At 42.9% G+C, this 17568-nt stretch overlaps 1 protein-coding gene and 1 long non-coding RNA gene across 10 annotated transcripts in view; one reads left to right on the top strand and one right to left on the bottom strand.

The window, feature by feature from the left end:
- The window catches only part of LOC106732224 (uncharacterized), a 78947-nt gene extending 63345 nt beyond the window's left edge, over positions 1 to 15602 (top strand). The window contains exons 3-4 of the long non-coding RNA XR_012906197.2: positions 9768 to 12727; positions 14816 to 15602. This is a non-coding gene — a long non-coding RNA (uncharacterized LOC106732224). The remainder of the gene's footprint in view (positions 1 to 9767; positions 12728 to 14815) is intronic.
- PER2 (period circadian regulator 2) overlaps positions 1 to 17568 on the bottom strand; it is a 136285-nt gene that overhangs the window by 103874 nt on the left and 14843 nt on the right. For 5 of the 9 annotated variants that reach the window (XM_089780876.1, XM_089780872.1, XM_089780873.1 and 2 more), the window contains exon 2: positions 8137 to 8198. The gene's annotated coding sequence lies outside the window, so the exon portion shown is untranslated. Of the gene's footprint in view, positions 1 to 8136; positions 8199 to 12334; positions 12473 to 12674; positions 12753 to 17568 lie in introns of those variants that run through there. The other 4 variants (XM_089780871.1, XM_089780875.1, XM_089780870.1 and 1 more) reach the window with 2 other exon arrangements.

Here is a 17568-nt window from a genome sequence, read left to right as displayed (position 1 = left end):
GCTGTCACTTGGTACCATTATTTATATTTTCTATCTTTATTTTATTTGTAACCATTTTTAAGATCTATTTGCTAGCAGTTAAGAAATAGAGCAATAGCCATTGTAACCATATGATTTATAAGCTTCTTTAATAAACCTGTAACTGTTTAAGCTTTAACCTGACTCCTTCAGTTGCTGTAACAGAACCAAGCACAATTTAAAAGAACCCCAGCCGGTCATAAGGGACAGATACAGGCAGAGCTGGGCATTTGCTTCCAGAGGACAGATCTGTAGGGGCATCTCTCAGCCTTCCCTAGGCTGCCCGCTGCGAAGGGATCCTGTATCCTAGCAGTCAAAATCTGAGATAAGTTCTCCCTGTAAACTCTGGGGCGTCTGTCAGCCTGTTGGCTGCCCGCTGCAAAGGGATCCCAATCCTAGTGGTTAAAGACACGGATGTTAAACTCCTCGGAGCTGGGCATTTGCTTCCAGACGACAGATCTGTAGGGGCATCTCTCAGCCTTCCCTAGGCTGCCCACTGCGACGGGACCTTGTGTCCCAGCAGTTGAAGACTCGAGTGTAACACACACACACACACACACACACACACACACACACACACACACTGCCCTGACCATCGTCTGACAGAGACCCACAAACAGAGGAGACTGACTATACGGTGAAAACAATGAATTAATATAGGAGTGCATTTTGAGTATAACCTAGAAATAAAGAGTTATTTAATTTCTTTCAGTTACAATAATCCCAAGTGTCAAAAGTAAAAAAAATATATATATATACACATTTATGAAATTCTGATTCCCCAATGACGACAGAGGCTCAAGGCTGTTCATACATTATGAACACACAGGTCTCTTCAATGGATGAAGAGGGTTGTTACCAAAGCACAATTCTGAACTGCAGTTTTTTCTAACATAAAGCAATCACTCGTGTATTAAGTAACTTTGGAAAACACAGGACCGGGGGTGAGGAGGAGGGGAGGGGGGGGATGGGAACTTTATTGTGGTCTATAGTACCAGTATGAAAGTGTTTAATTGAACAAACAAAAGTTCAGGGAATCCTGTAACAATTTTTCTGTTGAGGTGGATCAGTGGCCCCGACAGAAAAAAAGGATACATCATACCACTGGTGTATCATGTTGGCTATCCCAAATGCAGACACTCCCAAAATCGAGTTATAAAGGCCAAGATTTTTCAATGCTAAGTTTTATTTTACCAAATGAACAAATTTCCTACCCAACCCAGCTCTTTAGCTTCTTAACATTTTTCAGTAAAAACAGAAAGGAGTCCCAGACAGAACTGTTCTAGAGGTAATCTGTATTGGTTATAGCATTACAACTTCTCTTTTCTCTTCACCCCAAATTCTCTGAAATTTTATACATATCAGATAATTTTCTCCTCCCATATGCAGAATCCAAAGCCTTGCCCACATTATCATTTAGTTCAGTATACATTACATCATCCAGGGTTGTGAATAATCCACTCCCAAGAGTGACTTCAGTTATATTGACACTCTCTCTCATATCATTCTAGAACCAAATGCACTATAGCGGTGCAGCTATACTGACTTAGTGCTTGTAGCATATTGACTACCCCTTAGGTTGTGAACTCTTCAAAGCTGAAATAATTTCAAAGCTGAAACAATTTCTTCTTGTGTCTATACAGCTGTTGGTATAAAGATTGGGGCTTCTGGAAGCTACTTTTAATACCTAGTTGATTCAAATTAAATTACAATTATTGACATCTTTTGTCTATTTTACAACATTAGCAAAGCTCAACTGCTAATCTCTGCTGTATACATTAGCCACATCCACTGGGATGTGTCATGTCAACACTATACCTTATGCAACTATTTTGTTGAATTAGTAGATACTGTAAAGATATTCCCTTGAGAGGGAAAGAAATTAAAATATGTGATTTGAAAGGTGGCAGATCTTTAAATACTATACTTATGCTCTAGTGCAAGAATGTCTTTTGCCCCTATGGTCATTTGTTGTTTCCCGCACAAAAAACACAAGTGGCCAAGTGACTATGATTGAGTTCTAACAAAGGATTATTCTATTACATATTATATTACATCACATATTCTATACATAGAAAGTCTTATTTAGTCTTTTACAGACACAGAGTTCATTTTTGGGTATAACAATGTCTTTGGACAGTACCAGGGGTGTCGGTGCCTCGATGGCCGATGCTGCATGCGGTGTGTCTGCCCTCATGCATAATGTTTTCAGTCGCCCTAGAAAGTGATTGGTGCCAACCGTCCCCATGCCGCCAAGAGGGTGCCGCAGTCAGAGGGGTGGATGAGGACTCAGAGCCCTCACTGCCTCCAAGGCCTCCGGTGTGGATGGCTCTAGGAAGTCTTCCAGAGGACTGATGTCCCCTCACTGGGAGGCAGGCACGCCCAACCTAGAAGGTCCGGGCTCATCAGCGCTGCGTGCCCTGTTGAAGGGCGCATGCCTAGGAGGGGACCTACCCCTGTTAGGCCGCCTCTTCTTCAGAGGCACCAGCGATTGAGAGCAGTGCTGGGGCCCCTGTAGTGCCAGAGAGGCACGGTGCGTAGAACACAGAGGTGCAGCACACTGAGGCCGGTGCACTCCAGGAGGCCAGTGCCAAGTCCGGTTCTGTTTGGAGAGCTGCTTCCATGAGGAGGATATTACAGCAAGACTCCCACTCACGTTTCATCCTGGGCTTGAAGGCCTTACAGATTTTACAGGCTTCTGTAAGGTTTGCTTCTCCCAGACACTTTAAGCAAAATGAGTGTGGATCATCAGACAGTATAGGCCTATTGCACTTTTTTGCAGTGCTTAAAGCCTTGCAGGCCGGGCACACAGCATGCTGTGGTGGGGACCAATCAACAGAAAAACCACAAAAAAGTCTTTAGCTTAAATTGCAGAAACTTAGCTAAAGATTAGCTAAAGATTAACTGAAGATTGAGGACCTAAGGGTTGTTCCAACAACCATCACAGTGGTAAGAAGGAACTGAGTGGATGAGAGGGCCAGCACAGGTATATATGGGCTGGTACACCGACACCACTCCAAGGGGCTCCCTGCTGGCCCTAAGGGTACTGCTGAGGGAAAAACTTCCGATGGCACATGCACACTATGCGCGCACAGCTATATTGGAATGCACGTGAGCAATCACTCGAAGGAGTGGTTATTCTCCTTTATTTGGCACTGGTGAGGCCCCATCTGGAGTACTGAGTCCAATTCTGGGGCCCCCACTACAGAAAGGATGTGAACACATTGGAGAAGGTCTAGTGGAGGGCAACCAAAATGATAGGAGGCCACATGATCTATGAGGAGAAGCTGAGGGATTTGGGCTTTAGTCTTCAGAAGAAAAGAGTGAGGGGGGATTTGATAGCAGCCTTCAACTTCCTGAAGGGAGGTTCCAAAGAGGATGGAGAGAGGCTGTTCTCAGTGGTGACAGATGGCAGAACAAGGAGCAATGGTCTCAAGTTACAATGTGGGACATCTAGGTTGGATACTAGGAGGGTGGTGAAGTACTGAAATGGGTTACCTATGAAAGAGGTGGAATCTCCACCCCTAGAGGTTTTTAAGTCCCGGCTTGACAAAGCCATGGATGGAATGATTGAGTCAGGGTTGGTCTTACTTGGGCTGGGGGCTGGACTTGACCGCCTGAATCCAGCCCTAGGATTCTACAGTTCTAGTTGGAAGGTTTAGGGCACTCTACTTGATTCTGCTGTTTACCTTGATCCCCTCTATTTCCCCAACACTATTTGTTTGTGCCATCTTTGAGGTAGTGACAAGACTGCTGAAAGAGGAGGGAAAAAAGGGGCAATTATCTTTGGGCCCAATGTTTCAAAGGGGCCCAAAGCGCCCCACCAGTACCGCTGCTATTGCAGCAATGGCTGGAGCCTCGTACGCCTTTGCATTAGTGCCAGAGCACTGTACTGGGTGTTCTGGGCAGCTCTGAGTGCTGGGGAGGTAAACCAGTACCATGGTCCAGACAGCGCTGAGGGATGACTGTCCCAGGGCCACCCCTTCCACCCAAGCCCTCCCCCCCAAGGGGCACATAGCTGCTCCCTTCCCCCCCCCCCCCCATATACCTGGTCCCTGGGCCTGCAATTGCTTTCAGTCCTGCCGGGCAAAGATTATTGTTTCTGTTTACTTGTGTGCAGTTCACCTAACATGAAGGGAACCAATCTCTTGTTGCAGCCTCTAGGCACTTCTGTAATCATAGACTCATAGAATACTAGAACTGGAAGGGACCTCAAAAGGACACCAAGTCCAGTCCCTTGCCCACACGACAGGACCAAGCACCACCTAGATCATCCCTGATAGATATTTATCCAATCTGCTCTTAAATGTTTCTAGTGATGGAAAGCTATTTCACTAGGAGAGTGGTGAAGCACTGGAATGGGTTCCCTAGGGAGGTGGTGGAATCTCCATCCCTAGAGGTTTTTAAGTCCCGGCTTGATAAGGTCCTAGCTGGTATGATTTAGTTATGGTTGGTCTTGCTTGGGCTGGACTCTATGACAACCTGAGGTCTCTTCCAACTCTTGGACTGTATGAGTCAAATGAGGACACATTACTGTTTGGGGACAGGAGGTCCTTAATTTAAGGGGCAATAAGAGCTGAATGCATTCAGAAATCCATTTGGATAATCTTTGCTTAGAGACAGTCGTGCCTTGGGACCTTTCTGTATTTTAAAAAGGGTCTTGAGGATTGTGAAATGTCTTCGTTCTTTCTAAATAAAAAACAATGGCCCTGCAGATGTCTAAAGTGTGTGGAGCTGTTTCTCTGTTGTCTGTGTCAGGTTTTGGAAAGGACACAGTAAATATATTGACTAGTTACAATGGAAGGAGGCAGGTTCTTTAGGAAGAAACTTTGAATGTGCATGGAGAACAACTTTGTCTTTAGAAAACATTATGTAAAGGTGGTCTGCCTTAAGGGCTCCAACCCCACCTCCCCTTCTCAGAGAAGTAATGGCTACTAAGAAGGCCACTTTCATGGATAAGTGCATAGAGAGCAAGTAGTCAGAGGTTCAAATAGCTTGTCTGTTAGTGCTCATAGAACCAAGTTGAGATCCCAGGCTAGGTTTAGTATATTTATAGATGGATATGCACTTTGAATTCTCTTCGTAAATCGCTTGATGCTGGGATGAATGAAAACAGAATGGTCCTGTGAGGGAGAATTAAAGCTGTTACTGCAGTCAAATGCGCTTGTAGGGAACTAAGGGAGATACTTGTGTTTTGGAGAAATAAAGAATGCTAGAGTATATAGGGAAGTATGTAGCTGAAGTGGGTAAAATGTGGTGCTTATCTCACTACCTGGAGAATCTGTGCCATTTGTGCAAATATGATTTTCTGGTAGATGGTCTGCGGCAATTCAGGAGGACCTCCTGGACGGATGCAGAGCAAGATGTTTCAAGTGACGTCAGCCAGCAAGGAGCCATGTCTGAAGTAGTGGAGTCTGTATGTTCGGGTGCCATAGTCAACCCTTGTTCTGCGTGAGAAGGCAAGGGACAGGAGGAAAGCGCCATAAAGTTGTTATCATTCAGAGGAAGCAAGAGTACCAGGTTTGTCTGGGTCAACTGGGTGCTACTAACTAGAATGACTGTTCCTTTGTTGTGTTGAGGAGTATGCTATGGAGAAGTGGTAATGATGGAAAAGTGTGTATGAGGGGTGCATCCCACTTGATTGTGAAGGCTGGGGACTGATTGATGCCTGCTCAGGTGAAGTAATTTGGTAGTGGAGCTGGCTGCAAATAGGTCTATTGTCAGGTATTTCCAGCATTACAGATGGTGGTTTACAACCGAAAGGGACTCCTCTGCAGATACTGCATTGATTTGTCCACTAGGATAGAGACTCCTTTATTTTGGCTGGTATAGATAGCCACTTGTTGATGTGGTGATTGTGTGGCCTGTATGCTGTTCAAAACCATGTCTGTAGTGGTCTCGTGAGAAGTCGAGCATGCTGAACCATGAATGCAGCTGCTGCTATATGGCCTAGAAGTTGTAGACAAAGTATTACCATGACCTGCAAGCTGTTCTGTGCTATTCATACAAGATCTGTGCTCACCTCTGACAAGGGAGCAATGCTGATGCAGACATGCAATCTAGGTGAGCGCCAATAAATTCAAACTATTGTGTTGGGATTCATATGCACTTTTGAAGATTTAGCTGCAGGCCAAGCCTGTTGAAGAGGGTCCTGATGATGGAAATCACTTGTTCTGTATCATTGTAGGTTGACCCTTTCAGGAAGCAATTGTCCAGGTGTGGGAAAATGACCACTCTTAGCTTGCAGAGGTATGCCGCTACCACTGCCAGGACTTTGGAAAGGGCTGTGGGAAAGGCCAATGGAAGGACTCTGTACTAGAAATGCCAGTTGTGAATCATGAATTGTAGGTATCAGCTATGTGTCGGGTGTATTGAGATATGAAAACATGCATCTTGTAGGGTTGATTCTCCAAGGCAGGGATTATTGTGGAAAGAGTTACCATCTTGAAATGTTGAGTGCGAATGAACTGACTGAGGCTGCGTAAATTAAGGATGGGTCTCCAACTTCCCATTACCTTGCTTATGAGAAAATGGTGGGAGTAGAACCCCTTCCCACATGTAGTTGAAGTACATGTTCTATTGCTTCAAGCTGCCATGGGGGGGGGACAGTCCCTGCATGAAAATGTCATAATGAGATGGGTCCCTGAAGAGAGATGAGAGACGGGGTGGAAGGAAGCAGACAAAAAAGGGAGAAAATAACCAGTTGGCATAATTTCTAGCACCCATCTGTCCATGGTGTTGGTATTTCAGGCTCCTTGTTATTTGAGTAGTACAGGGTCTATCGAAAAAAATCACACCGCTGTCGGCAGAACTGCATCTAAACTGTGGTTTCAGTTTCGAAATGGCGCTTGTTCCACTGTCAGAAGGCAGGATTCTGGGCTAGATGGACCTCTGTTTTGACTTAGTATGGCCATTTTTATGTTCTTAATGTTTTTAAGTCCCTACACCTAAAGCTATTGGCAAAGAGCCCACATATTAATTATAGCTCTTTGGGAAAATTGAAATTAATTTTTCTTTTTGCCATACAAATCACAGTAAGTGCTAGTGATATAGATCAATGAACACAATCAACCCTCTCTAAAAATCTAAGTATGAATATTTTGCATTAAATTTATAACACCTTATGATAATGTTTTTACTAGGATGGTCCTGTCATACTGCATTCAGAAGCACAGATATTAAAGAGATCATTCTTGACTGTGTAGATTTTATAGTTTGCTATAGTAATTTTTATTAATGGTACAGATTTCCACAAATCTTCCTTTAAAGGGTTCCTTTACTAACTTGTATTGTTTTGCAACTGTTAATCATTGTAACAGTTGAAAACAACTAGCAATGATTTGACCATTCTGTGCTATTTGAGCAAAGAATTAATGTGTGAAAATTTACATTGAACTCAGGCTCCCTGGGCAAACAAGCAAAACATAATTACTTCCTCATACCTGGTAGATAAAGGATGCTAACTTCACAACAGCCATCAGAAGTGAGAAATCACTTTAATATTAATTACAAGTCATCTGTGCACTTGTAAAAGAATAACTATACAAACAATAGAGTCTTAAGACTTATGAGGACTAAGAGTTAAATTGTCCTCACTGTGAAAAGTCTCACAGGATAGCTGTGTTAGTCTGTATCTGGAAATACGAGGAATTCTGTGGCACTTTAAAGACTAAGATTTATTTCAGCATAAACTTTCATGGATAAAAATCACTTTGTAAGATGCATGGAGTAGAGTCACAGAGGCTTGGAGATTATATATATATATATATATATATATATATATATATATATATATATATATACACACACATACACACACACACATACACACACACACACACACACACACAAGCACATCAAAAGAAGGGTGTTACTTATCAAGGGTAGGACCATTACTGCTTAATGAAGCATTTAATACAAGAATTCTTCATTAAAATTTCACTGCAATTAAAAAAATTCTCAGCGATATCCAGACCAATAAGCAGATGCAGCAATCTACACTGAGAAACCCTTATGCTTGAAAACCCAGGCTTGAAAACTCATGCCTTCTATCTCAAGAAAGCAGAATGTACACAATTCAGATCATTTAATGGATGAGCACATAAGACAGACACTCACCTTAACGAATGTGCTAATTATGATCTTCCAAATCAAGGTCTCAAACTGTAGTTAATGTTATCCTGCAAAAACAACAAACCCAAGATATAGTTTTACAAATAAATGATAAAAAAGGACTTAAAAACCATGCTTATCTTGTAGTCGACTAGTGGAATAAAAGCCTAGTCAAACATAACAGAAAATATGAATTCTGAAGATAGAGAGAGCATTCACTACGTATTAATAGTTCAAAGGCAAAACCAGAGGAAATGGAGAAAATTCCTTAGCTTAGCTTCAACTGAAATCTGAAAAATAAAGCTACAATATTTTTTTCTTAAACTGTACATGACGAGTCAATTTTGAATTTTCAAAGCGCCAAAAAGGTTACACTTACTTTAGGCTCTAAATCAATAGGACACAGACACAGATTGAAATATATGTTAGAAAAATCTATTTCAAAGACATTTATACAATTATTTATCTGACAAAAATCCATTTATTTATCTGTTAAAAATCTGTATTCCTATAGTAAAAATTGAGATCAAACACTTGAGGCCTGGCAAAAAGTAGTATTTCTTAGAGTGCATCTACATAGCATCCTAAACTCAAAATAAGATACACAATTTGCATAGTGCAAATTGAATATCTCATTTCAAATATATTTTGAAATAGCTTATTTTGAAATTTGGCATGTCTACACAGCATAAGTTTTGAAATAGCGTGCTATATCAAGCCATCCTTTACGCCTTGTACAACGAGGCACCTTAAACTTAAAGTCTCCATGGATGCAGAATAAGACAGCCAACCCAGATGTCATATTTAAATTCCAGGGCAAAAAAAGAATCAGCATGTACCTGGTTTATTTACACTGTTTCTTTAAAGAACATTCAAAGGCTATTGTTTTCCAGGCTGAAGCAATTATTCTGAAATACAAGTCTCTCCTCTTATTGTTTTTGAACCTCTCATATTTGCAGTCTGGGACAGACCTGAATTTTTAGAATTATTAAAAAAAAAACCATAATCTTCATAAGTTTAAAAAAAAAAAGAAAGAAACCATATCAGAGATCAACAAGCTGGAGTGAAACAGGCACTTCAAATTGTGCTAATTTACTTCTCAGTTCAGTTTAATTTTAAAAATTAAAATTTTTAATGTTATGGACATAATAGGGCAGTAGTGTAAAATTTAAAATACATGGCGGGGATGCTTTTTTTTTTTTTTTTTTTAAAGAGAGACTAACTATTTTCAAAGGTTTTTTTTTTTTAATTTGATGTTTGTTCATTGTCAAGTTCTCTGAAGATCTATGGACTGGTCACAAATTTTTTAAGTGACTAGAGACTTCATTGGTTTTTGTCCAAAAAGTCCGGTAATGTTATTTTTATCACTACATTTTGTGTGTTCTCTCTCTCTGTCTGTCAATCGACAGACAGAGAGAGAACACACAAAAAATGTAGTGATAAAAATAACATTACCGGACTTTTTGGACAAAAACCAATGAAGTCTCTAGTCACTTAAAATTTTTTTCCAAGGCTTATGAACATCCTCAAATATTTTTCTCTCTCACTTTTCTATTCTCCTTTCATCTTTAACAGCAGCTTTAGATCATCATTACCATCATATTCAGCATTTTCTTTTGTTCCCTTTCTTTTCTTAGGAACAGCACTGCACAGAGAAATTTGCTGATGAGTGACAAGCTTCTTGCAGCCTGTTCACAGGCACATTTCCACACAGGCCAAAGACAACCTGGGACAACTTGTGCAGACTAAGTTATATTCTTTTCACAACATTATGTTATTATATACTTGTAACTCTAAGGTTATACACACATTCAGTAGATTTTGCATTTTTCACCACAAACCATTCAAACTCCCTTTTAAATCAAGAGAGTTTGCATTTTCACTCATTTAATTTTTTTTTTATTCAAGATAAGGCTATTCATATACTCCAAGGTCAGATGCGGGGCAACACATAATTAGGGACGAAGGGTCATGCATCTTCCTACCAAAGGCAGAAGGAGCAAGGAGCCAGAGCATCTGGGTGGCCCAGGGGAGCTAGCCAGGAGAGGGGGATTAGGAAGAGCCTGGCCCCGGCAGGAAGGACGGGAAATGGAGCAGTAAGTTTCCACTCCCCCATCTGCATCACTCTGGGAAGAATGGGATTGTCTCTTCTTACCCCACGCTCACTTGTGGGAAACAGGGCAACACAGCCAGCAGCTGGGGGAGTAGAGCAGGCTGCAGCTAGGTAACTCTGCTTCTCTGCCCCACGTTCACTGACAGTGAGTGTGTATGTGAGGGAGGGGGAGAGACTGCCGCTGGGGCCAGACCGTGCTAGTGCTAACAAGGGACATCCTTAGGTGGAGGCCTGGGGTAGAGGTGGAATGGTGACGAGCAAAGGCAGGTAAGAGGTAGAGAGAAAGCACAGCAGGGATGGCGATAGCCAAGGTCTGGGCAGAGGGGGATTTGTTTTGGCCCTCCCTGGACCTTGGGATGGTACAGGGAGAATCATGTAGTGGGGCGGTCATGTGGCCAGTGCCCCTCTTAATGTCCTTCCTCGCCAGTAGCCCCTGGTCATATGGGATCATTATAATCATTCCCAATTGACCGGTAGCTGTCTGGCATTGCACACTTCCACAAAGCCACTGGCACGCATTTCTCCACAGTCAGAGCAAATCTTATTCTGGTGTCCCTGTGCTTCAGGTCAGGGGAAAGCTATCTGCAAAGTTCCATGAAAGTGGCCATGCACATTTGGAAGCTTTACAGCCACTGCTAATTGTCCCATACCTGCATCACAATGCAGTCCCACTAGTTTGTGCTTGTCTCGTGGCACGAGAACACAGCGTTTTGCTATTTCCATCAACACAAGGGCTTACCTGTACAGCAAGTGCATGGGATTCTAAGATTCATCCTTGCCCTGGTAGAGAGACAAGTGTATGCTCTCGACAATGAACCATTAGGCACATCAAGGTAGACATCACCACCACAATGGTTTGATGCAAAACAGGATCTTTGCTCGCATTACAACGGCATCTGCATGGCTAACTAAGGATATTAACTATCAGTTAATTTACTAATCGAGTAGTCGATGAGACTCTTGTACATTTCAAAGGAGGAATGCAGAACTCTGCATGCAGCCCAGGGCCACCAGGAAGTCCCACTAACTCCGAGCTGCATGCGGGCATGTCAGCTTTGAGTCCCCAGAAGCACCCTCACGGAACCCAGGATCAGCTGTGCAGCTCTACCACTTTGAAACACTGAGGCAGCATTTCGAAGGGGCAGCGCTGCACAGCTGCTACCGCCTTGAAGTATTCCCTCTCCCTCTCCCCTGCTGCCTCTAACAGAGGCAGCAAATGGGGGGTTAACTAGTCAAGTCAACTATCCAATAAGCATTTGCTTAAGGACTAGTCAACTATCCAATAACATCCTGAAGGCTAACCAGAGCCAAAAAAGGCATGAAAAGACTGTATCCAACTCATCTCAGGCAAGGGAGTAGATGAGTGCATTATAGAATGCTGACAACATGAATCCAGAACCACCTACTGCACAGTTTTGGTCCCAGCATGAAGCGGGAGCATAATTCAGAATGTGAAGCAGCACAGGCACTGTGGGATAGCTACTGATAGTACATCACTCTCAAAGTTGATGGCAGTCTCCCTAATGGGGACTCACTACTTCGACCTACATTGGATTCTTCCCCATAGTGAGGGACACAGGGCTTTGACTTCACAAAATCCGATGACCAGAAATCAATCTTAATAAACTTGACCTTAACTAGTAGTGTAGACATGGCCTAAGGTATGTTTTTTACTCCTTTAATTATTTGCCACGACTATTCTCTGAGCTAGGGATATAAGTGACTAGTCAAGTAGTCGACTACTCAACAAGCCTAGGCTAATTGGGTAGTTGAGTGACTATTCAACTTTCTAACCGTCAGGGTGGTTAAGCACCCAAGGAGGTTGCGGAATCTCCATGACTGACGATATTTAAGAGTAGGTTAGATAAACATTGCTCAGGAATGATCTAGATGGCACATGGTCCTGCTGTGAGTACACGAATCTGGACCTGAATACCTCTCAAGGTCCTTTCCAGTTCTGTATTTCTATGAGTCTCATCTGCTCAAGGTCATTTCTCATGAGTAGCATGGGGTAGTATTCAGAGGCCAGATGACAGTCAGCAATTCCTCCATAACATCTTAACTATGGTGGGTCTTTTGCAGACAGCATACCTCCTGGGATGCCATGTCAGGACAACAGATTGGTGCCTCTGTCCCCCTCAGAAGAGAATCTCCAATCACTACAATCCTATGTTTCTTCTTGGGAGTGGGGGGCTGCAGACCTTCTTGCTTTGGGGGTACATGGCTTCTCCTCCATTTTAGAAAGTAATTCCTCATCTCTTGTTGCCAGGACAGAGTAACAGTTCTCCAGTACCACACTGGGTGGTTGGGAGCGGGGCAGAGCACTATCTGCTGCCAGAAGTAACCAGCTGCCAGTGTCCCACAGACACAGGAATTCCTCATGGGCATGGATGCTCCTGAGCCCAGCCACTTCCTCCTGTAGTTCTCTCACCTGCTTCCTGAGACATTCCACCAGCAGGGATGGTTCTCCCTGCCTGATTTTCTGTAAGTAAGAGATGCAAACCAGTCTCTGAAAAAAAAAAAAAAAAAATCATACCAGGATCTGGATAGAGACATCCATGGTCAGGCGGTTAGTCTGGCTATCGGTGCAGGTGGAAGCAACTCGGGTCAATCTGGCCTGGACCCCGGAGGGAGCAGAGCAGAGTTGGCACAGGTGATGTGGCTCTTTCTAACAATACTGGTAGTACTAGGACTCCCTCTTACAAGCTGTTCCTGATTGCTAGCTCCTCCTGGTCTTTCCAAGTCAGCCCTACCACACAGCAGGACAGTGATCAGAAGGCTAACTGAAGCTGATCAAGAGAAGAAACGCTCAAAAACTCCCCAGACACTCAATCCCAATTGACATAGTAACAGAACTAAAAAAAAAAAGAAAAGCAGAATGCAACTAATAAAAGACTCACTCACCCCAAAGTTAGCATTCACACCTTGTTCGTTCAGCAGAGGGATCTCCTTCTCAAACTCCTCTGTTGTAGATGCATTCTTTTAATCCAGTGTTTCTTAAACTTTTTGAGAACACGGAACATCAAACAAAAATAATTTTTTTATGCGGAACACCTATGAAAATTGTCTTAAAAAAATTGCCAGACCAAAAAAAAAAAAAAAAAAAAAAAAAGACAAAAACACAGAAGTAACAAAAACAAAGAAGAGGTCGCAGCACACCTGTGAGTTGTTCACGGAACACCAGTGTTCTGTGGAACATAGTTTAAGAAACACTGTTTTAGTCAATTCATAAGTACGTCTTCTCTTCCAAACTAACTCTCCCTCAAGATGTTCGATGGATTTCTGTGATTGATTGGTTTGAACAATTTATTGAGAATTGGCCTGTTCTCATGATCTTTGTGAAGAAAACGGATTAAACGGATGGAAGTATCTCATCTAAATTATCTAACATTGGATTAAAGAGAAATGCAGAGGATATGCTCAGGATACTGAAAAGGTATGTCCTGGGACTAATCCTATTCAATTTATTTGTAAATTATTTAGAGAAAAGGGTAAAGAGTGAGGTGGCAAAATTTGCAGATGATACCAAACTGCTCAAGAATGTTAAGACCAAAGCAGACTGTGAAGAGCTTCAAAAACATCTCAAGAAACTAAGCAAACAGGCAACAAATGGCAAATTAAATTTAACGTTGATACATGCAAAGTAATGCACATTGGAAAAAATAACCCCAACTATACATTCAATATGATGAGGACTAATTTAGCTATAACTCCTCAGGAAAGAGATCTCGGAGTCATTGCGAATAGTTCTCTGAAAACATCCACTCAGGGTGCAGCAGCAGTTGAAAACGCAAATAGAACTTTAGGAATCATTTTAAATGAGATGGAGAATAAGACAGAGAATATTTATTGCCTCTATATAAAACCATGGTACACCCACATATTGAATACTGCATATAGATGTGGTCGCCTCATCTCAAAAAAAGATATATTGGCTTTGGAAAAGGTTCAGAAATGGGCAACAAAAAAAGGGTCAGTATGAAAAGAGATTAAAAAGACTTGGACTTTTCAGCTTAGAAAAGAAGATACTAAGGTGGTATATGATAGAGGTCTATAAAATCATGACTGGTGTGGAAAAAGTGAGTAAAGAAAAGTTATTCCCACAATATAAGAACTAGGGGTCACCAACTGAAGTTAATAGGGAGCAAGTTTAAAACAAAAGGAAGTTGTTCTTCACTCAGAGCACAGTCAAGCTGTGGAACTCCTTGCCAGAGGATGTGGTGAAGACTAGGACTTTAACAGGGTTCAAATAGAGACAGATTCATGGAGGTTAGGTCCATTGAAGAATGGGTGGGAATGGTGTCCCTAGCCTCTGTTTTATCTGGAAATACGTGACAGGGGAGGGATCACATAAGGATTACTTGTTGTGTTCCCTCCCTCTGGGGCATTTGGTATTGGCCACTGTCAGCAGACCGGATACTGGGCTAGATGGACTTTTAGTCTGATCCAATGCAGCTGTTCTCATGCCTTACATTTCAGAGAAATTTCTGCTGCATTCCTGATGCTGTTGAAATTTTGAAGGCACTTGAGACATTAACTTTCTTGTGAAGTATTTCTTTTTTCAAATTGCAGGCAATAAAGAAGCAAATGAATCAAGCACAAACTTCACCTCATTTTCTTGTGTATGTACTCAACCCCAATTATAAAGGTGGATGCCTAACTTTTGAAGATGCCGCTACTGCCATGGCATGGACATCTCAGAATCAATCCTCGAGAACGGAAGTCATAATACATTTTTGGACTGGAATGAAACCATTTAATTAATACATGTTTGCTGATGATGTTTTGAACGAAGTCACTCCCCTGAATTGGTGGAAATCATTGGCCAGGCACCATGAAACAGAGTTCCTTCAGTTGCTAAGCCAACTTTTCACAGCAGTAGCTTCCTCTGCAGGCACAGAGAAAATATTTTCATCATTTGGTATTATTCACTCAAATCTAAAATCAACTGGGAGCTGAAAAAGCAGGAAAACTCGTATTTCTGTTTCAGTCTATGAATAAAAATGACAGTGAAAGTGAGGAAGATGAGAGCTAGTTATAGACATTTTAACACCACCATACATTTAGTGTTATGATAACTTGTCAGAATTAATAAAATTTTCAAATTTTAAAAGGGTTTAAGGTTGGTTGAAGGTTAAAGTTGTCAACCGGCAAATCAAGAGACTGCTGCAACTGCAAATGTGAAACATGTATATAACATTTAAATTCTGTTTAATAAGTGCTATTGTGTATGAGCGTGTAATTCAGTTAACATTCCCAATATGCCGCTGCATCTCCAGCATAATACTCCACTTGAGTATTATGTACTAGTTCTAAAATAAATAAAAATCATGTTATCTAAAAAAAGTTACACAATACACACCCCTCAATGTTGTAAATTGCTGTAAATGTTGTAAATAAACATATTGTAGTGATTAAATTTGTACTATTATTTAATAAATACATGGGAAAAGTATCAGTGGGAAACTTGATTTCAACCAATGATTTTTCTTGCTGCTTTAAATTGTGATTCAAATCAATGTTTTAAAGTGCCTTGGTTCAAATCAATCCCCATCGCAACCCTGTACCAAATCCACTACCTCACCTCCACAATATCTGCATTTTAGGCAATTCAGTTTGCATGCTGTGCTCTGTACCACACACTAGGGATGTTAGATATTGCATGAAATCTCAGCAGTTACATAACTATTCGATAGTCTCCAGGGACAAGGCTGGCAGCCAGCGCAGTCCAGGCCCCACTCTGGGGGAGCACCTTGCTACTACACACTGCAGAGGCAGCAGCACAGGGTGGCAGCAGCCTCTGTCCATAGAGGGTCCAAGCTCACTGTAGACAGAGGCTGGTCCATGCCAGCAGCCCTTGTCTGCAAGGAGTTCGGATTCCTACCCACCCCTCAACCCGGCATATGGGGCTGCTACTATGGACCAACCCCTGTCCTCAGAGGGCACAGCAACGGACAGAGGCTGCTTTGCCGCAGCCTCCCCTGATAGAGGCAGCAGCGCAGAGGTGGGAGGGGGGGAACCGACTTCTAAACCAGCTTCCCCCTCCCCTGTGCTGCCTCTGTAGGAGGCAGCATGAGGTAGGGGAGATCCACAGAACCGTCATGCACTGATCCACAGGAGGTCATTATTGTCTAGCACCATGGTCCCCAACACAGTGCCCGCGGGTGCCATGGCGCCCGCCGGGGCATTTACGTGCACCCGCGCCGGCGTTTTAAAACTACTCACATCCACCCCTGCTTAGAGCAGGGTCAGCAGCCTGGGGCCTGCGAGAGAGCCCAACACGGCGTTTTGGAGGCTCAAGCCCCACCCCCACCACAGCAGATAGCCCGCGCAGGTGCTTCAGCAGCCAGAGCAAACCTCCACGCTGGTCGGGTCCGGACGTGAGGCAGTAACAGCTCCCCCCACAGAAAACAGACATGGTGGGGCCCTTTGTGGTGCAGGGGCTGCGAGCCGGCAGGGGGAAGTCCCTCATTGCTGCTTCCGGCCCCCCCCCCCCCCACAAGCCCATTGGCCAGACCTGGACAATGGAAGCTGCAGGAGCCCACCAATCCCCAAGCACATGGCCAGGCAGCTGCTGTGGGAGAAACAGGAGAGCAGCACGTTTCGCTAGTAAGTGTCCGGCCCCCCCCCCCCCCAGGTACTCCCGCTTTGATATCTTCACCCACAGAACTCTCCTCCCAGACCCTGCACCCCAATCCCCTGCCCTGAGGCACAATCCAAACTTCTGGCCAGACCGCCCCCCCCCCCCCACCCTCCAGTAAAATGTCTGGAATTTTCAGTTTCTCTCAGTTGGAAAGCCACTTGGGACATTCTTCCCCTGCCATGTGGAAGGGAGTGTGAGATTTAAAGGTGCCATGATTTTTTGGGGGGGGAGGAGGGGGTGCTTTTTTTGCTCAACAGTTGGACATCCCCCCTCTTTTATTAATGCAGAATTTTGTTTAAAATTGAATTACAATATAATTAAAATTAAAATTATCCAACTAAATTAAGTTTCTATCAAATTTACCCAATTCACGTTTAATATGAAAATAGCCTTCAATTTCACATTTGACGCCTTTTTTCTATTTTTTTCTCCAAAGGGGGGAGCCCTGTGAAATTGTGCTGCCTTGGCCCCGCAAAACTCTCATCTGCCCGTGACTGATACTGCTGTTTTATCGTGCTTTGCGATTTATTATTTTTATAACATTTTGCCCAAAATGAGTGGTTCAAATAAAAGACAATGTACATATTATTTCAACGCAGAGTGGAAAGAATCCTACTGTTTTATTGACAATAAAGGGAAATGTGTTTGCTTATTGTGTGGTGGTACTATTGCAGCGCCGAAA

The sequence above is a fragment of the Pelodiscus sinensis genome, chromosome 10 (assembly GCF_052426305.1).
Source record: "Pelodiscus sinensis isolate ZL-2025 chromosome 10, ASM5242630v1, whole genome shotgun sequence".
Lineage (NCBI taxonomy): Eukaryota > Metazoa > Chordata > Testudines > Trionychidae > Pelodiscus > Pelodiscus sinensis.
The sequence above is the reverse complement of the archived record's forward strand: the minus strand, read 5'-3'. Positions and strand labels throughout refer to the sequence as shown.